Genomic DNA, 22,082 nt, shown 5'->3' on the forward strand with positions numbered 1-22,082 from the left:
CTATCTTATCTGGAGAGGCTTCAATTCCTCTTTCAGACATAATGAATCCCAAGAATTTCCTTGACTGGACCCCGAAGCACATTTTGCTGGGTTCAGCCTCATTTTGTAACGGTGTAAAACTCTAAACACCGTTCGCAAATCCACGAGGTGCTGGGCGGGCTCTTTGCTCCTTACTAACAGGTCATCTATGTATACCTCCATAGATTTCCCAATCTGCTCATTGAACATCCGGTTTACAAGCCTTTGGTAGGTCGCCCCTACATTCTTTAGTCTAAAGGGCATGACTTGGTAGCAATATAGCCCTCGGTTTGTGATGAAAGATGTCTTTTCTTCGTCTGTTGCATTCATCCGTATCTGGTTGTAACCCGAATATGCGTCCATGAAGCTCAACATATGATGCCCCACTGTAGCATCCACAATGACGTCGATGCATGGTAAGGGGAAGCTATCTTTCAGGCAAGCTTTGTTTAAATCAGTCTACACACATTCTCTACTTCCCATTCGCCTTTTTCACCATGACAACATTGGATAACCACTCCGAGTAGTGGGCCTCTTTGATGAAGCCGGCCGCGAGCAATCTTTCAACTTCTTCATTAATGGTGGCATACTTTTCTGCACTAAACGATCTCCTCTTCTGTCGCACTGCTTTGTACGTTGGGTCTACGCCTAAGCAGTGCTCAATGACCTCGTTGTCTATACCGAGCATTTCTTCATGGCTCCATGTAAAGATATCTCTGTGTTCGATCAACAACAATATCAGGGCTTCTCTATCTGTTGGCAAGACTTGTGTCCCGATACGGGTAGTAGTCCCAGGGCAGTCAGTGTATAATGTCACGTGTTCCAGAGGTTCGTTGATTTCTACATGTTGTTGAACCCGGTCATCCCTGACTTTTATATCTCTCTCGTAAGTTACCGCTACAGGTGGTGGCAAGGGCGGCAAGGCCCCATCTTGTCTTGCCACAATGCAGACTTCCTTCGTAACTTTCCTTAGTTCTTGCACATAATATTCTTGAGCCAAGGCCTGCTCTCCTCTTGCCTCACCCACACCGCTATCGGTTGGGAACTTCATCTTGAGATGGTAGGTGGATGTACTGCCCTCAAATGGTTGAACGTTGGTCTTCATAGTATATTATTGTAAGAGGAATGAGCTTCCACTACTAAAAAGTCGGTCATGGTGGTTGCTGTCCGCGTCCCCGTGCCTGTAGTTATCGGAAGCGTGATTGCCCCTATAGGCTAGATAGTATCCCCTGAGAAACCTTTTAATGGTGTAGGGGAGAGCCTCAGTTTGCCAACATCCTCATTTTGACAAACACTTCCTAGAACAGTATATTAGCCGAGCTCCCATTGTTTACTAGTACCCGCCTGGTTGTATAATTGGCTATTACGAGGGTTATCACTAGAGCATCGTCATGCGGATATAGGACTCCTTCACTATCTGCCTCTTCAAAGGATATCACCATTCGCTCATTGCTAAGCTTTGGTTGTTTGTGTGCTCTATCCGCCACGAACACCTCTTCATATCTTGCCTTCTGTGCATATGCCTTTAAGCTGGATGTGAAAATACCATCCCCAGCAAAACCTCTCACTATAGTCTTTATTTCTCCTATGGGCGCCCTGTTCCGATCGCCTTTTGGGGGTGACCTCGCCCTCCTGTCCTGGCGATCATTAACATGGCGCCTTCTTTATGGACTGAAACTCCGACTTGGTTGTTTTTTAGTCTCCTGATGCCTTCTTGGTTTTGACCGTTCTGCAACCATTTGCTCCAACTCGTCGGTCTCTGCTAACTCTGTAATCCTCTTTCTCATGGTCGTGTAGTCCTCAGTCTAGTGAGAGTTTGTCTGATGATACTTGCAGTACTGACTGCCTGTTTTGATGGGACGGTGGGTTTCCCTTTCTCTTTCTTCTTCCTGTATGCTCAAATTGTTGTGTACCAGTCTGAGGTTGCGATCTGACCACTCTTCCCTCGCTTTTTCTCGTCTACTTGGCTTACCCTTCTTATCATCCTGCTTGTTTCTCTGCTCAAATTTGGTGTCTTCTTTACAAGGTTCCACCAAAGCTTATAGAATATCTTCTGTATTGACAAAATCATCTGCCCTGTCCATGAACTCCCTGAGGGTGAAATGAGTCATTCGAGCCAATTCTGTCATAAAAGGACTGCGTGGCCATACCCCTCCTAAAAGGGCGGCCAGAGTGATCTTCTCATCTTGGTCATTCATTGTTAAGCGTTCTTTGTTGAAACGGGCCAAATAGGTCTTTAAATTCTCATCATCCTTTTGCTTAATCGTTAACAGGTAGGCGGTTGGGCACCGTCATCTTCTGCTAGGTATGAATTGGTTTAAGAACTGCTTTGGCAATTCTTCAAAGTTGTCTATTGACTTCGATTTAAGGGTCCCAAACCACCCCCTAGCAGTCCCTTTTAGGGTCAAAAGGAAAGCCTGGCACGTAATTTTCCCTTGGAAACTGTGGAGCGTGATATGAGTTTTAAAGTTTTCCAGATGATCTACCGGGTCTTTAGACCCATCGTACATACCTATTTGGGGAACTTTAAATTTTGGTTGGAGTGGCACAACCATAATTCGTGCATTGTATGGCAGATCTGTCTGGTGTAGTAGACTTTCCACTGAGGAAGAACCGCCATCTTTTTTTCCATCTCTTCATACTTTCCTGTCAACTCCTTCAATTCGTCATGCATTGTTTCTTTCTCTGCTCATTCCATATCCTTTTCGACCCTGCAATGGGCCTCATCTTCACCTTGCTCACTGTGAGCGAGCACATCGACATTATGAGAATTGGTGTTCTTCTATCTTAAGTCGTCGTTCTCCTTTTGTAAGATTCCCATGGCCTCTAGAGCTTGTTTCAATTTTTCCTCTGCTACCGCTAGTTGCAATTCCACAGATGACGGTAAGGCATCTATCGTTCGGCTTGCTACCGAGCGAGTTACAATTGGCATGTGAGAACCACGTTGAATCACACAGATCCCATAGACAGTACCAAATGTTAAGGACGTCGCTCACTTCCAATCTTCCGCTGTGCGGTCGATCTTGGTGAATGAAACTTGAAGGGGGTCCTCCTGCAAATACTCCGATGCTTAAGTCAATCAAGAGATGATCGTATTCGATTTTTTTCGTTATCAAAGATTACTTGTATATATAGGCGCATTTGCTGTACATATCTCATTCAAGATTTATCAGAACGGATCACCACTTAGGATTTTGAATAATCGCGTCACTTCCTGCTATTTTTATCCTTCCGTTAAAGGTGGTGCCATGCACGTCCCTCTTCAAACTCTTCCTGATTATCTCTCTATGACCTTTGGGATTTTTTATTTTTATTGTACTATGGGCTTTCTTATACGTCCCAAGGCCCTTCGGTTGGGATGGTCCCTCTACTTACAGCTGCCTTGGATCACACCCGGTAATTGGTAAATATTATTCCCAGTTTTTTTGATACTTAGTACACTTTTATTTTTATTGTTTATGATACATTTCAATTCAAAATATTCAGTAGGAATTTTATTTCAAATCAAAAACTAGGGCTAAATAATATACAGATCATCAAAAGCTGCATGTGCACACAAAATATTGTATATATATACATGGAATCAGATGCACGATAGATCTTGTAAGGAAAAGTAGTGCCTACAAAATGGGTGGGTTCGTGGTCATGCAAGCAAGAGCTAGTGAACATCCATATACCTTTAATTTCACTACAACGTAAATGCCTTTTTGCCGCAAGCATTACTCAAGGGAAAAACGCTTAAAAGCATAGCAAAAGCTCTCTTTCCACGAACATCAGTCGTGGCAATATCATGGAAAATTCGGCCCACAAATGCCATTATTTGTTCGCAAATTTCCCAATGTTGTGTCCTTTCTTACGAATGTTTGTTAATGAAGTAGGACTAGGAGGTAGATCATAAAACAGATGGGACACATGCAGTTTTGACTACTAATTATTAAAGCCATTAGGTATGTATCAAACTTTTGAACTAGCAGTGATCTACTTTTGCAGGCATATATCGTGGTTGTCACTTCTTGTGAGCATATTATTCGGCTTCGGTTTACTGCCTTGGATCCGATTCGACAATAACTGGTAAGAATAATGATTTATACAAGTTTTAAATGTATAAATCTTGCAGTCTTTTATAAATAAATATATATATAAAGAGACTATACAGTGAAAAAGTATGAAAAAGCTGTATGAGAGAAGGGAAGGAGTTAGAGTGAGATAGGCTGAAACCGAAAAGAAGCAGAGAGGGAGGTGAGTGAGTGCGACGGTAGTGACTTACCAGAGGAAGTGGGTTCATCGGCGATGAACTGGCCTGTGATTTCTGTGGCTAATGGTGGTTCTCCGGCATCCTGGGGTGGTCGGTGGTGGCTGGTAGAAAAGTCAGGCATAGCGTGAGTTTTCTCCATCCCGTATAAACTAGATCTATTTATTTTCTTTTTGTATGATGAACCAGAGTGTATCATGGGATTTTATGGAGGAAAGAGTTTCTTATTTACGTGGGTCTTTAGGAGATTAGATAGGGTCTAGTTTAAGCGTTGGTTTTAATCTAGGAATCTTTTTAAAATTGAAACTCATCCGATAACAACAGAGGAACCAAGATAAGGGGAAACTACCTTATAAGCTTTAAACTATATTTAATCTGGTCTATTACCCCATTTGAAAAATAATAAGCACCTGATAAAAATAGAAGTAAATAATAAAACGAAATAAATAAAATACTAAACATAATAATTATAAATAAATAAATAAATTCTAACTAAATTAATCTTAAGTCCTATTCTAGGTTCATATGTTACATCCTTATAGAGGGGGAAGTTATTCACTAAACAAAGTAAAAGAAATGTGTCATGCCTCACCAAGCAATCAATATACTACTGCCCGTGAAAGGGTCATGCAAAGCACAAACGAGTAAACCAGAAGGGAGTGATAATATCGAAGGCGCAAACAAAAGAACATTTTATTCATCAACTATCGGAACAATTACATAAGGGAAGGATACAATGTATTCATAAGAACCCATACAAAGAGAAAGAAGTCAAGATAATCTGCAGGGGGGAAAAATCAGTAGGGTACACAACAGTATTGGGGGCAGGAAGGATTGGACTCGGCGGGGTGGTTAGAGGGCATCACCCTAGGAGGGGCATAACAACCCGCGAACAGTTGTCAGAGCCACCCCCATTACCCTTGGCTGAAGCCCCCATGTGGAGACAACGAACCTCATTTCAACCCCTGCCGAAGATGCATAGAAGCCCAAGCGACCCTTCCACTGTGATGACTCCCGAACCAAATAGGCACAAGGTCTCGAGCCCAACCCAGCTCGTCCAACCAAACAAGTTGAAGTGTTGTGAGGTAGGGAAAATAGAACCAGTCCCGAGATAGGGAAACCCATTAAACGATGTGGCCGCAAAGCTTAACCTACGCCATCCTTATAGCACATCCGCAAATAACGAGGGACAACACATATCTCGACGAACCACCCCAGAAGCCCGCAGGCCACCTACACAGAAAAGGCTAATCTAGATTGACAACTTCCGACAACTTCAAGCTGATAGAGTGCAACCCCTTCCCTGACAGAAAACCCTTCCGACATTCCTCAATCACTTTGGCATCAATCCTTGACAAGCACACCCTTAAAAGGGCCAGCACGGAGTCGAAGAACTTGCCAAGGTAGAGGCACTACAAAAGCTCGGCTTGCTTGAGGGGGAAAGAAAAATTAGATTCTGTACAAGTAAAAAGGAAGATGTGATGAATCCCCAACCACCAGGAGGCACCTTATATAGGTAGCCCATAGAAATTCGCTCCCCTTCCCATGTTTGGGGAATGTGCGTGACCTGCCACCCATCACGTCTGACACGAGACCCACCACATCCTCATTAATGCCTTGCGACACGGATTAAGTGGAACCTAAGTATGACATGACAGCCACCACACTAACCCGACGGACAATAAGACCCCTATGGTATGGACAACGAACAATCCAGCAGCAAGGGGAATATGAAGGACACTAAAGTACATGGAAAAGCATAGAAATACGACAATGCATGAAAGTGAATAAATCTATTAAAACCAGTCCATGCAATCAAAAGAGTAGGAAAAAGAAAAAACTTTACTTTAAATCAAAATAAAGCAAAATAGAAGTGCAAGGCCTGCTTAGCGAGTCTTAGAATCTTCTTCAAACTCAACAGAGCTCACCTCCAGAGGATTCAAAGTTGCCACGAGCACCTCAGGAATAGCCTAAAATGCACTAGAAACCAGATCCACCCCTACCTGAGCCCCCACCTCTAGCTTTGTCGTGCTAGGTGTTAATCAAGGTCCAATGACGACAAGTTGTGCACAAGGTCCGATAGCAAGTAGATCTTCAGCGCCTCGTGAAACTGAGGAAAAGCCATGGTACCACGCCTCGTCCCAAACCTGCCACACCCATGATAGCTCCAATCTCACCTGCTGGGAAGAAGCCTTTGCCTTAGTGTTTGCGAACCTCAATGCCTCCTGCTCGGCTCGCACAGATTGAGACTTCCACCTCTTTGAAATAAACTAAAAAATCTACAAGAATTTTTTCTTAGTAAATCGGTGGGATACATCGGCGAAGTTGCACCTCCTGCTCAACTCTGAATTTGCAACCTAAAACCTTTCAAGCTCCTTTGATTGACAATCAAACATCTCCTAAAGGATTTCCCTCACATCTAACTTGCATTCAAGGTCTTGATAGCACAAGGTGAGCTTAGCCTAGGATCTCTGTAGGTTGAAATCCAAGTAGAGCATACTTTGGCGCAAGTCGGAAAGGGAACCCTCCAACTCATCCTTGAGTTCCCTCTCAGCTCTAGCATTGTCCATAGGCCATAGAGCGAGACTACCGATTCTTGGCTTCCAATCTATCTTGGTCATCCACCATGAATGCCACTAGCCCATTTGTGCCTTGTTACAAAAAACATCCAGCAGAACTGTGAAATAAACATCAGGACGACAAAGGGCAAAAGAACACAGACTCGAAGGTGAGCCTAGGCTAGGAAGCCCTCCATGTCGAGGATGGCCACTTGAAGCCGGCGCATGTGGTCCTCTTTGTCCCCTAACTGGGGCGTGGCCTCCCTTGCGGGGGGAGCTCTGACCCCTGCTTCCACGCCAAGGATCGCCGTCGAGAATGCTCTAAGACTGGCAAGGACTACTCCAGCCCCGACAATGGTAGGAGAGGCTTTGGATGCTTTCGCAAACTCACCTAACTCCAGGGTCTTCGACTAATGTCGTCAACACGAGTAACCGTCGCCTAGCACCTCGCACCTGCTACTCCAGTCGTCACTTCCTCAGCTCGTGACACGGCCTGCGCCACCCAACCTAAATCCCGACCTCGCCCCTCGAACAGGGGCCTATAGGGTAAGCAATAAAAACACCAGCTTTGGGTAAAGAGGATGCACCCCATGGCGATCAAGAAGAATAGCGCTGAGGGGCCCTGGAAAACAAAGTCTTAAGGCACTGCTCGCTTGGCGCAATGTCGTATGTGCAGGCAGATATAGTTGCAGAATGTGAATGCTTAACAAAGCATCCATCCAAATTTCTTCTACATGGGCAGTGGCCCAGTTCTGTACAATCTCTATTCGAGGGAGCTCTTTTGGGGTTGCCGATGATTTCATGAGCCCTTCCTCTCGCACAACCCCTTAGTTTACGCAACTAGAAGGTCTTGTCGAGCAACCGACCTCGAAAGATATTCCCACCCAATGCCAGACACAAAGAAAAAGTGCTTGAACCTTGAGGTACTCTTGTCATATTTATGCTCCAGGTTGACAAAAGGCCTGAGGGGAACATAACTTCTCAACCAATGAGACTCGGCTAAGACTCTCGGGCTTCCTCCAACACACATTGCCAAATAATGTAGCATCCAACAAGAGTCCTTCAAGTGTTGGGGTGAAGTTGGGTCGGCACCACGCCCACCATGTCTAACACAGCCTGAACTGGGCGGTAGAACGACAGTTAAAGACTGTCCGAAAGCATTGAAGGAAACAACGCAACCTTGTAAGCATACCCCTCAGGATCCACGACCCTCTTACCTGACTGTGAGACCTCGAAAACTACACCCTCTTGTACTACATACTCTTGCCTCAATTCATCCAAATCCTGAGATGTTGGTAATGACCACCACAAGGAGGTTGCGTACCTCTACGTCCCTGTGGAGGGCTCCAAAGGTCTTGCACCCATCGAGGCATGGGAAGGACTAGGGGATCTAACAGACCTGGGGCCCTTCAAGCTTTTCGGGGCCCAAGAATGATTTTTGGATGCCATTATAAGGGAGAAAAAAAAGGAGATTAACACCAAAAATGAGGAGGCTTGAACAACACGCAATGGGATGTAATACTATGGCACCAAGGGGTTTGATCCCACCTCTTTTTCTTGCGATTATATACATGCCTAGAGGAACGTGTATATAATGTCTCCAAAAACACAAAATAGTTAATTAGCAAACACTTGAATATGTTTACTTGGCTCTATCAAATATATAAATATAACAAGTACTTTCTATCATCAAGCTTTACAAAGTTCATTGTAACATTGTTAAAACTGGATCAATCAACCTGAAAATCTGCACTATTAGACAAACCTATAGAACCATAACTCTTAAAACTATTGGAAGGGTATGATTAATCAATGAGGAAAAATAACATACCTTGAGTGAATGAAGGAGAACGTTTGACCTTCATCACTACCAAAATAATATAAAAATAACAAGGAAAACTAAAAGAACCTTAAGTGAATGAAAGAGATGGATTAGGAGGAGGACAAGGACAATGATGAAAAGATGAGGATGAGGAGGAAGATGGGAAGAGAAGATAAGGAGGATGATGAGGAGGAGAGGAGCAAGACAATAAGAAAGAGGCCAATTTGGAAAAGATGGGGAGGAGGAGGAATAGAGGAAGAGAATAATAAGGAATATAAGAGGAGGGGAGGAGTAGGAAATTAAGATAAAGAGGACAATGAGCAGGATATTAGGAGGAGGATATAAGGAGGAAGATGAAGAGAAAGAGATGACGAGGACAATAAGGAAGAAAGGAGGAGGAGGAGGAAGAAAAGATGAGGAAGAGTGGAGGAGTGAGGAAGAGTGGACGAGGAGGTGGAAGAGAAGATGAGGAGGACGATAAGGAAGAGGAAGAGAATAATAAGGAAGGGGAGGATGAGCAAGAGATGAGGAGCAGGTGGAAAAGAGGAAGATGATGATTATGAAGATAGCAGAAAGATAGGAGGAGAGGAGGAGGAGGAGGAACATAGGAGGACAATGAGGAAGATATAAGGAGGAAGATGAATATAAGGAAATGAGGAGGATGATGAGAAAGAGATTAGGAGGAGGAAGAGAGAATGGAGATAAGAGGAAGTTAGGAGGAGAAGAGAAGATGAGAATGAAGAGTAGAGAAGGACGATGACAAAAAGATGAGTAGTAGGATGAAGAGGGAATAGGAGGAGGAGAAGGATGATAAGGAAGAGAACATGAGAAGAATGTGACGAAGAATATTATGAGGAAGGGGAGAGCAGAGGAAGAGGATGAAGGGAAGAGGAGAACGTTGAGGAAGATACGAGAAAGAAATAAGGAAGAGGACGATTAAGAAGATATGAGGAGAGGATCAAGAGAGAGAGAGAGGAGAAGGACAATGTGGAAGAGATGAAGAGGAGGAAGAGATGAAGATGACGATAAGGAAGATAAGAGGATGTTAGAAGGAGAAGAGAATATGAGAATGAAGATTAGAGGAGGACGCTGAGGTATAGATGAGAAGTAGAATGAAGAGGGAAGAGGAGGAGGAGAATGAGAAAGAGAGGAGGAGGACGATGAGGAAGAGAGGAGGAGAAGGAAGCAAGGAAAAGGATGATGAGGAAGATATGAGGAAGAGAATATAAGAGGAAGAGGATGAAGGGAGGAGGAGGAGCACGGTGAGGAAGATAAGAGAAAGAAATGACGAGGAGGGCGATTAGGAAGATATAAGGATGAGGACGATGAGGAAGAGATGAGGAGAAGAAAGAGGAGTGGAAGAGAAGAGAAATTAATATTAAAAAAATATAACAAAATCTATTGTTTTTTTATTATTTTTAGAAGTAATTGACTATATGAAAAACATCTCATAATATGCATTCTATAAATAATATCTCACATAGAACACAAATAAATAAACAATAAAAAGCTAAATATGTTTAAAATACATAAACATAGAACGAGCATTTTGTAAAAAATCTTTACGAAGTTCTTTACTACATTATTAAAACCACATCAATCAACATGGAAACCTGCAGTATTAGACAAACTTACAAAACCACAAAGTTTGCAACTTGTGGAAAAGTTATGATTAATAAAGGACAAAGTTTGATGTTTATCATTATCAAAACAATATTAAAATAATATAAAATGCAAAGTTCACGACAATAAGCTCAAAAGACATAAAGCTTGTACCATAATATACCTGCTTATTTCCTGGGAAGAATACAACAATTGTCTTGTCATAATAAAGTTGTTCAAAGATGCTAGTATAAGATGTGTAATTACCCTTAATCATCGTATGAAAACATAAAGAATGGAGTGACTCCTAAAATTTGCCATCAAACTATTTACCTTTACCATCTAAAAGATGATTATAATTTTAACTAGAAAACAGAAATTTAAATACCCAAAATAACTTGTTTGCATCCTTTCACTTAGCATCAAAATAAAAGGTCTTCATGAATGAAAGACTACGACTTGTAAATAGTATTTTATAAAATAAAATTGTGAGTACAAAATGTCATCTAGAGGCCTAGAGAGCGTCTACCTGCTTTGGATCTAACTTGAAAGTTAGCCACTAAGCCTACCAACTCAAGGTTGTAGATGCCTAAGACCTCATCTACAAATCTCATGTTTTCAAGACTAAAATTTAAAACTATTCAGAATTTAAAAATGAATTCAAAATTTCTAAACATATCTATCTACAAACAATCTAATACAACATACAACTAATATATCCAAGTGGAAATGGATTAGGAGGAGAAGGACAATGATGTAGAGATGAGGATAGGAAGATGGGAAGAGAATATGAGGGTAATGATGAGAATGAGAGTAGCAGGACAATAAGGAAGAGGCCGATGAGGAAGAGATGAGTAGGAGGAGGAATATAGGAAAGAGAATAATATGGAAGATTAAAGGAGGATGGGAGGAGTAGGAAGTGAAGATGAGGAGGATGATGAAGAAGATATGAGGAGGAGCTTGATTAGGAGGATTTTAGGAGGAGGAAGAGAAGAGGAAATCGATGACGAGGAAGAGAGAATGATAGCAGGAGGAGAAAGAGCATATAAGGAGAAGGACAAAGAGAAAGAGAGGAGGAAGATGATGAAGAAGAGATGAGGAGAATGATGAGGAACATATGAGGAAGATAGGAGGAGTAGGAAGAGAAGATGAGGAAGAGTGGAGGAGAAGTAGGAAGTGCAGACAAGGAGGACGATAAGGAAGATATAAGGAAGAGGATGATGAGGAAGAGATGAAGAGGATGATGAGGAACACAGGAGGAAGGGAGGTGGAGAGAGGAGGAGGAGGAAGAAGAGAATGTGAGGAGGACAAGGAGGAAGAGATGAGGATGATGAGGAAGAGAGGAAGAGAAGTGGAGGAGGAAGATGCGAAAGAGAGGAGGAAAACAATGAGGAAGAGGAAGATGAGGAGCAGGTGGAAGAGAGAAAGAGGGCAATTATGAAGAGAATAGAAAGACAGAAGGAAAGAAGGAGGAGATGAACATATGAGGACGATTAGGATGATATAAGGAGGAGAACGAAGAGAAAGAGAGGAGAACGATGAGGAAGAGATGAAGAGGAGGAAGAGAGGAAGATGACAATAAGAAAGATAAGAGGAAGCTAGGAGGAGGAGAAGACAATATAAGACGGAAGAGTATAAGAGGATAATGGGGAAGATATAAGGAATACGATGAAGAGAGAAGAGGAGGAGGAGCATGAAAAAGAGAGGAGGAGAATGATGAGGAAGAGAAGACAAGGAGAAGGAAGCGAGGAAGAGGAGAGGAGAGGAAGAGCAGAGAAGAGGACAAATGGTGGAGGAGGACAATGAGGAAGATAGGAGAAAGAAATAAGGAGGAGGATGATGAGGAAGATATAAGGAGGAGGATGAAAAGAAAGAAAGGAAGAGGACAATAAGAAAGAGATGAAGATGACGATAAGGATAAAAAAAGTTAGAAGGAGAAGAGAAGATTAGAAGGAAGAGTAGAGGAGGACGACAAGGAATAGATGAGGAGTAGGATGAAGAGGAAAGATGAGGAAGAGAAAAGAAGGAGAATGATGAGACAGAGAGGAGGAGGACAATAAGGAAGAGAAGACACGGAGAAGGAAGCGAAGAAGATGATGATAAGGTAGATAGAAGGGAGAGAACAGATGAGGAATGAGATGAAGGGAGGAGGAAGAGGACGGTGAGGAAGATATGAGAAAGAAATGAGGAAGATGATGAGGAAGATATAAGGAGGACGATGAGAATGATGAGGAAGATATGAGGAGGAGAAAGAGAAGTGAAAGAGAAGAGAAATTAGTAATAACAAAAATATAACAAAATCTTCTACTGTTATATTATTTTAAGAAGTAATTGATTATAAGAAAAACATCTCATAATATGCATTCTATAAATAATATCTCACATAGAACACAAAATAGATAAACAACAAAAAGTTAAATATTAAATATGTTTAAAATACATTGAACCTTTTGTAAAAAAATCTTTACAAAGTTCTTTGTTACATTGTTAAAACCACATCAATCAACATGGAAACCTACAATATTAGACAAACCTACAAAAGCACAAATTTTGCAACTTGTGGAAGAGTTATGATTAATGAAAGACAAAGTTTGATGTTCATCACTATCAAAACAATATAAAATTCAAAGTTCAAGACATAAAACTTGTACCATAATATACCTCCTTATTTTCTGGGAAGAATACAACAATTATTTTTTCATAATAAAGTTGTTTAAAGATGCTAGTATAAGATGTGTAATTACCCTTAATCATCGTAGAATATATCTCATTGTATGAAAAATGAAAGAACGGCGTGAGTCCTAAAATTTGTCATCAAACTATTTACCTTTACCGTCTAAAAGATTATTATAATTTTAACTAGAGAACAAAAATTTAAATACGTAAAACAACTTGTTTGCATCCTTTCATCTTAGCATCAAAATAAAAGGTCTTCATGAATGAAAAGGTTGCAACTTGTAAATAGTATTTTATAAAAGAAAATGGTGAGTATAAAATGTCATCTAGAGACCCAGAGAGCATCTACCTGCTTTGGATCTAAGTTGAAGGTTAGCCACTAAGCCTACCCACTCGAGGTTGTAGATGCCTAAACATATCTAACTACAAACAATTTAATACGCAAAAATATAACATACAAGTAATATTGAAGTGGAGATGGATTAGGAGGAGGAGGAAGAGGAAGAGGGGAAGAAAAGATGAGGAGGATAATGAGGAAGATATGAGCAAGACAATAAGGAAGAGGCTAATGAGGAAGAGATGAGGAGGAGGAATAAAGGTAGAGAACAAATAAGGAAGATCAGAAGAAGAGAGGAGCAAGAGAGGAGGATGGGAGGAGTAGGAAGTGAAGATGCGGAGGGATGATGAAAAAGATAAGAGGAAGAAGACGATGAGGAAGATATTAGGAGGAAGAGGAGGAGGATATAAAAAAGAAGACAAAGAGAAAGAGAGGAGGACGATGATGAAGAAGAGATGAGGAGGAGGAGGAAAAATAGAGATGAAGAAGAGATGAGGAGGAGGAGGAAAAATAGAGGAAGAGAACAATAAGGAAGATAAGAGGAAGAGAGGAGGATGGGAGGAGTAGGAAGGAAGAGGATGATGAGGAAGATGTGATGAAGATATGATGAAGAGGACGATGAGGAGGATATAAGAAGGAAGATGGAGAGATAGAGAGGAGGACAGCTATGAGGAAGAGATGAGGAGGAGGGGGAAGAGAACATGAGGAAGAGTGGAGGAAGAGGTGGAAGAGAAGATGAGAAGAACTTTAAGGAAAAGATGAGCATGAAGTGGGAGAGAGGAAGAGAAGAGGGGGAGAACAATGAGGAAGAGGACGATAAGTAAGATATGAGGAGTGGGAGAAAGAGAGGAAGATGGTGATTACGAAGATAGGAGAAAGACAAGAGGAGAGGATGAAGAGGAACATATGAGGAAGATATAAGGAGGAGGACGAAGAGAAAGAGAGGAAGAGGACAATAAGGTAGAGATTAGGATGAGGTAGAGACGAAGATGACGATAAGGAAAATAAGAAGAAGTTAAGAGGAGAAGAGAAGATGAGAAGGAAGAGCAGAGGAGGATGGTGAGGAATAGATGAGGAGTAGGATGAGAGGGAAGAAGAGGAAGAGAAGAGAAGAGTAAGTGGACAAAGGGAGGAGGGCGGAAAGGAAGATAGGAGAAAGAAATGAGGAGGATGACGATGAGGAAGAGAGGAAGACGATGATGAGAATGAGAAATAGGAGAAGTGGAAGAGAGAAGAAATTAGTAATAAAAAAATATAAGAAAATCTTCTATTGTTATATTATTTTTAGAAGTAATTAACTTTAGGAAAAACACCTCATAATATGCATTGTATAAATAATATCTCACAAAGAACACAAAATAGATAAACAACAAAAAGCTAAATATGTATAAAATAATAAACATAGCACGAACCTTTTGTAAAAAATATTTACGAAGTTCTTTGCTACATTGTTAAAACTACAGAGCGACATGGAAACCTGCAGTCTTAGAAAAATCTACAGAACCACATATTTTGCAACTTGATTAGTGAAGGACAAAGTTTGACGTTCATCGCTATCAAAACAACATAAAAATAATATAAATTTCAAAGTTCAAGACATAAAGCTTGTACCATAATATACCTGCTTATTTCCTGGGAAGAATACGACAATTGTCTTGTCATAATAAAGTTGTTCAAAGATGCTAGTATAAAATGTGTAATTACTCTTAATCATTGTAGAATATATCTAATCATATGAAAAATGAAAGAACGGCATGAGACCTAAAATTTGCTCTCAAACTATTTACCTTTACTGTCTAAAGAATAATTATAATTTTAACTAGAGAACAAAAATTTAAATACCATAAACATGTTTGCATCCTTTCATTTTAGCATCAAAATAAAAGGTCTTTATGAATGAAAGGCTGCAACTTGTAAACAGTATTTTATAAAAGAAAATGGTGAGCACAAAATGGCATCTAGAGACCTAGAGAGCGTTTATTTGCTTTGGATTTAAGTTGAAGGCTAGCCACTAAGCCTACCCACTCATGGTTATAGATGCCTAAGCCCTCAACTACAAATCTCAAGTTTTTGTTACTAAAATTTAAAACCCATCAGAAGAGAAAAAAGAATTCAAATTTTCTAAAAATATCTAACTACAAAAAATCTAATACGTAAAAATATATCATACAAGTAGTATCTCAAAGTGCAGATGGATTAGGAGGAGGAGAAAGAGGGGAAGAGAAGGATAATGAGGAAGAGAGGAGTAGGACAATAAGGAAGAGGTCGATGAGGAAGAGATGAGAAGGAGGAGAAATAGAGGATGAGAACAATAAGAAAGATAAGATGAAGAGATGAGAAGGAGGAATGGAAGAATAAAAAATGAGGAGGATGATGAGGAAGAGAGAAGCGGGACAGTAAGGAAGAGGCTGATGAAGAAGAGATGAGGAGGAGGAAAAATTGAGGAAGAGAATAATAAGGAAGATAAGATAAAGAGATGGGGAGGAGGAGGAATAGAGGAAGAGAACAATAAGGAGGATAAGAGGAAGAGAGGCGAATGGGAGAAGTAGGAAGTGAAGATGAGGAGGATGATGAGGAAGATATGAGGAGGAGGACGATGAAGAAGATATTAGGAAGGGGAGGATATAAGAAGGAAGATGAAAAGAAAGAGAGAATGACGACGATGAGGAGAAGGGGGACAAGAACATGAGGAAGAGTGGAGTAGGAAGAGGAAGAAGAGAAGATGATGAAGAGTGGAGTAGGAGGAGGAGGAAGAAGAGTGGAGGAGGAGGTGGAAGAGAAAATGAGGAGGACGATAAGGAAGAGACGAGGATGAAGAAGGAGTGAGGAAGAGAAGAGGAGGAGAACAATGAGGAAGAGAACGATGAGTAAGAGATGAGGAGCAAGTGGAAGAGAGGAAGGGGGCGATTACGAATATAGGAGAAGAGAGGAGGAGAGGAGGAAGAGGAACATAAGAGGACGATGAAGAAGTTATAAGGAGGATGATGAAGAGAAAGAAAGGAAGAGCGCGATAAGGAAGAGATTAGGAGGAGGAAGAGAGGAAGATGACAATAAAGAAGATAAGAGGAAGTTAAGAGGTGAAGAGAATATGAGAAGAAAGAGTAGAGGAGGACGATGAGGAATATATGAGGATTAGGATAAAGAGGGAAAATGAGGAAGAGAAAAGGAGGAGGGAGACGATGAGGAAGAGAAGACAAGAAAAAGGAAGTGAAGAAGATGATGATGAGAACGATAGGAGGAAGAGGAAATGAGTGGAAGAGGACAAAGGGATAAGGAGGGTGAGGAAAATAGGAGAAAGAAATGAGGAGGACGATGAGGAAGATATAAGGAGAATGACAAAAAGGAAGAGATGAAGAGTATGATGAGGAGGAGAAATAGGAGGAGTGGAAGATAGGAGAAATTAGTAATAAAAAAAATATAAGAAAATCTTCTGTTGCTATATTATTTTAGAAGTAATTGACTATAAGAAAAACATCTCATAATATGCATTGTATAAATAATATCTCACACAGAACACAAAATAGATAAACAACAAAAAGCCAAATATGTTTAAAATACATAAACATAGCACGAACCTTTTGTAAAAAATCTTTACGAAATTCTTTGCTACATTATTAAAACCGCATCAAGAGACATGGAAACCTGCAATATTAGACAAACCTACAGAACCACAAATTTTGCAACTTTTGGAAGAGTTATGATTAATGAATGTCATTCATCACTATCAAAATAATATAAAAGTAATATAAAATTCAAAGTTCAAGACAATAAGCTCAAAAGACATAAAGCACTTACCATAATATACCTGCTTATTTCCTAGGAAGAATACGACAATTGTCTTGTCATAATAAAGTTGTTCAAAGATGCTAGTATAAGATGTGTAATTACCCTTAATCATAGTAGAATATATCTCATCGTATGAAAAATGAAAGAACGGCACGAGTCCTAAAATTTGCCGTCAAACTATTTACCTTTACCGTCTAAAAGATGATTATAATTTAACTAGGGAACAAAAAATTTAAACACCTAAAACAACTTGTTTGCATCCTTTTATCTTAGCATCAAAATAAAAGATCTTCAAGAATGAAGGGCTGCAACTTGTAAATAGTATTTCATAAAAGAAAATGGTGAGTACAAAATGTCTTCTGGAGACCTAGAGAGTGTCTACTTGCTTTGGATCTAAGTTGAAGGTTAGCCACTAAGCCTACCCACTCGAGGTTGTAGATGCCTAAGACCTGATCTAGAAATCTTAAGTTTTCGCGACTAAAATTTAAAATCTGTCAGAATCTAAAAATGAATTCAAATTTTCTAAACATATCTAACTACAAACAATCTAGTACGTAAAAATATAACATACAAGTAGTATATCGAAGTGGAGATGGATTAGGAGGTGGAGGAGGAATAGAGGAAGAGAAGATGAGAAGGATGATGAGGAAGAGAGGAGCAAGACAATGAGGAAGAGGTCGATGAGGAAGAGATGAGGACGAGGAGGAATATAGGAAGAGAACAACAAAGAAGATAAGAGGAAGATAGGAGGAGGGAAGATAAGAGGAAGATAGGAGGAGGGGAGGAGTAGGAAGTGAAGATGAGGAGGATGATGTGGAAGATATGAGGAGGAGGACGACGAGGAAGATATTAGGAGGAGGAGGATATAAGGAGGAAGACAAAGAGAAAGAGAGGAAGACGTGGATGAGGAGGAGGAGGAAGAGAAGATGCGGAGGACGATAAGGAAGAGATGAGGATGAAGAGAGAGAAAGGAAGAGAAGAGGAAAACAATGAGGAAGAGGAAGATGAGTAAAAGATGAGAAGTAGATAGAAGCGGAGAAAATGGTGATTATGAAGATAGGAGAAAGACAGGAGGAGAGAAGGAGGAACATAGGATGACGATGAGGAAGATATAAGGAGTAAGACGAAGAAAAAGAAAGGAGGAAGAGAGGAAGATGACGACAAGAAAGATAAGAGGAAGTTAGGAGGATATAAGGAGATGAGAATGAAGAGTATAGGAGGACAATGAGGAATAAATAAGGAGTAGGATGAAGGGGGAAGAGGAAGAATAGAAGAGAAGGAGGAGGACAATGAGGAAGAGAAGACAAGGAAAAAGAAGTGAGGAAGAGGATGATGAGAACAATGAGAGGAGTGGAAGAGGACTAAGGGATGAGGAGGAGAAGGACGATGAGGACGGTGAGGAAGATAGGAGAAAGCAATGAGGAGGTGGACGATGAGGAAGATATAAGGAGAATGACAAAAAGTAAGAGAGGAAGAGGATGATGAGGAAGAGATAAGGAGGAGAAATAGGAGGAGTAGAAGAGAGGAGAAATTAGTAATAAAAAAAATATAACAAAAGATTTTCTTATATTATTTTTAGAAGCAATTGACTATAAAAAAAAAAAAAAAAAAAAATCTCATAATATGCATTGTATAAATAATATCTATCTCACAAAGAACACAAAATAGATAAACAACAAAAAGCTAAATATGTTTAAAATACATAAACATAGCACGAACTTTTTGTAAAAAAGCTTTACAAAGTTCTTTGCTACATTGTTCAAATCGCATCAACCGACATGTAAACTTGCAGCATTAGACAAACCTACAGAAGCACAAATTTTGCAACTTGTGGAAGAGTTATGTTTAATTTAATGAAGGACAAAGTTTGACGTTCATCTCTATCAAACAACATAAAAATAATATAAATTAATCAATAACAAACAAAACTATATGCAAATGCTTTGAAACGCAACTGGAAAAAAAAAAAAAAAGCACAAATAAATTGGAAAATTTTTATTTCTTGAGATCATTTTCAGTGGATTGACAATTAAAAGAGAACTATATGCAAATGCAATCTTTAAGGAACTATCATATGACAGCATAACATGCATTAAAAATTAACTACGAGTGAGAAAGGAAAACAAAGCACCTCATATATGCATGGTAAATACATGTTTCAAAGAACAAAGCGTAGATAACAAAATCCTGAATATTCCAGCTGACTTGAATCCAAAATATAAACATAACACTTACCTTTTATCATCAATCTTTACAAACTTCACTGCCACATTGTCAGAACCTGGGTACTGCTATCCTATCACACACCGACATGGGAAATAGACACAGTCAGCCAAAACCTACATAACCACAAAGAAAGACTTTGAAGATGAGATACTAGCGTATGACTATTATTCCATACACAAAATGAAAACCGATCAACCAATAGTTCATGAAGGATAGAGTCATATAACACGAGAATCAAACAACTAAGAAAAAGGACAAAGCTGTTGATCTTTAAAACTATAGAAAGAAAAACAAATAAAAATAAATCTAATGGTTAATGACAGCTGACTCACAAGAGACAAAATAACTTCTAATAAGGATACTTGTTGATGCATTGATAGTACAGTAATTATCATAATGCAGTCGTCATAGATATGAAGCACCATGCAGGAGGGTTGAGAGCTGCAAATTATCTCATACAAAAGAAGATCTAAATGTTAGTGGGAGTTTTCATGAATCTCACTCTAGTACTAGCATGGTATGTATCAAAGTATCTTCTGTAAACAGAGCAGGCTCCAGCTAGGCTGCCTTTCTAGCCTTTCTTATCTCATTTAAAAAGAAGAATGAAATAAGTATAACATATTATGATGTGCAAAAGATCAGCCAAAAGTATTTACTGCTGAAAGACACTGGAAAAATGGTTTAACAACAATGATTAAAGGATTAGAACACTTGCAATCACCAGTTACCCGACAAGTCATCTCTAACATGATTCACATATGAATTTATTTATAGAAAATGGAATTAGTTTCAACAGTATTGCATTTTTGCAAGACTACCTAACCTAAACAAAGTTCACTGAGATTATTAACGAGGCTCTTAAAAAAAGTAGGCAATCATCTTACAGAAATTAGACTCACATATGGTTTCAACCAGAGTAGGCTAACAGCAAATACACTTGTAATTGACACCCTTGAGCATGGAAAATATTTAGAGTTAAAAGACCATAAGCCCCCATCCTTTCCAACTTAAGAGGACAATTCCAGGGTGGGTGTCTTATGAGGAACCCTACATAAATACTCAAGCATATAGATTTATCATATCAGATGTGGTCATGCACAATTACTAAAACTAGGTGTTTATTTGAGGAGTTGGTTTGATATGATGCAACTAATTAATGTATGTGGACTTTGCACAAGCAGACCCAAACCTATCAACCAATGATTATATTCATTCAAATTTATCTTCACATATTTGATACAGAACCTAACTCAAGAAGAGTGTTTGCAACACAAAGTAAGAAGTTCATCATAGTCCAAGATAGCTTATAAGGAGTTATAAGAACGACAGGAAAAAGGAAAAGCGATAAAACTCATCAAGAATTTCGACAAGTAGCATAAGTAGAGTAAAACCCCGATTCCAGAGCCCTCCATGGCACGGTTCTGAACTAGAGTAACAACAGTCCCCACCCCATCCAATTCAACATGCACCATGACAAGCATTAACATTGATAAATTTATTGGTTTCTTTAAAAACAAAATTAATTCAAATGACTCAAAGTTAAAAGATTATACTAGCAACTAGAGGATACAGGGCATACCTTCGATGATCACCCTGAGCACCAATAAATCCCATTCACCAAGAGTAATGTACCGGAAAAAGTGCCAAGGGGTCGACCTTAAGGTCTCCTTCACAGCCATTACAGTTGACGTCTTTCAAGCTAAAAGACTAAATATATAATAAATAAAGATAAAAATGAACTAAAAAATCAATGATAAAAATAAAGGAAATTAAGGAAGATTTGGTGTTCAAAAGACTTTACGTGAGGGAGGTTAGGACCTTTCGTCTTCTCAATCAATCAACAGTCGAGGCCACGTTTGGAATCAGGTTCAATTGTGAATCTCTTAGCCAAATCAATGAAAATCCCTTCGGCGAAGAATACAAATCAGACTAGTAACAGATTTATTGCAATGCTTACAATTTAGATCATCGAATGCGTCTTGATCCCGTGAAAACCACCACTCTCTCCGTTGAAGTGTGAACCACAATAAACCACAACTCTCTCTCTATCCCCGAACGACTACTTGTTTGTGAGGAACGGTAAATATATATACAGGCATATACATATCATATATGCGTGCATGAACGTCGGGGAGGGGAAAAGGGGGGAGTACGGCCGTATGTTCTCTCTCGTGTTCTTTTTAAAATTCAAATTAAAAATTTAAAGGCACAGTAATTAGCTTTTATTATTCAGCGGCCCACTGAAAGGGTTAATGGGTGAGTACATGTTAATTTATTAACTTATTTGAATGATAAAGGTGGCTGAAAGATCATCCGGTCATAGTCTCGAGAATTTCTTTTTAACTCTTTTAATTCTAAAAATAATACAAATCATCTGCAACGGAATCTTTACCGCCTTTTAAAAAGATTTTATAAGTTAAGATAATGAAAAATCATCTTCCTTTGTCGACCAATTTACAATCCTTCTACGAGACTATATGACCGGAATGCCAAGTCATTCAAGTTATTTCTTTTTTATTATATGTTTTTCACAAAATATAAGTTTCTATTTTTATTTTAGTTGTTATTTTTTTTATGAATTATTTTATTTTCAATCGATGTGTAGAATATACAATTCGAATGACTTAAATATCTTTTAAATCAAATTATGTCAGATAAATAATTATAGTGTAAAGATCTTATAATAACCTTATTCTTTTTTGTACTGATGAACTCAAAACAAACGTGAATATAGTTTTGGTTTTAATTTATCAAATGTGGAAATTACCTTCTGATATTCCAACATCAACATGGTAAATTCCTACT

The 22,082-nt window shown here is 39.3% G+C and overlaps 1 long non-coding RNA gene across 1 annotated transcript in view; it reads right to left on the bottom strand.

Annotated features, from left to right (window-relative positions):
• Positions 1-21,443, bottom strand: part of LOC122298511 — a 32,767-nt gene extending 11,324 nt beyond the window's left edge. Inside the window, exons 1-3 of the long non-coding RNA XR_006239432.1 lie at positions 21,079-21,443; positions 20,857-20,984; positions 19,287-19,390 (exon numbers count right to left, since the gene is read on the bottom strand). This is a non-coding gene — a long non-coding RNA (uncharacterized LOC122298511). The remainder of the gene's footprint in view (positions 1-19,286; positions 19,391-20,856; positions 20,985-21,078) is intronic.
• Positions 21,444-22,082: the final 639 nt, after the last annotated feature.

This window comes from Carya illinoinensis, chromosome 16 (genome assembly GCF_018687715.1).
Source record: "Carya illinoinensis cultivar Pawnee chromosome 16, C.illinoinensisPawnee_v1, whole genome shotgun sequence".
Classification (NCBI taxonomy): Eukaryota; Viridiplantae; Streptophyta; class Magnoliopsida; order Fagales; family Juglandaceae; genus Carya; species Carya illinoinensis.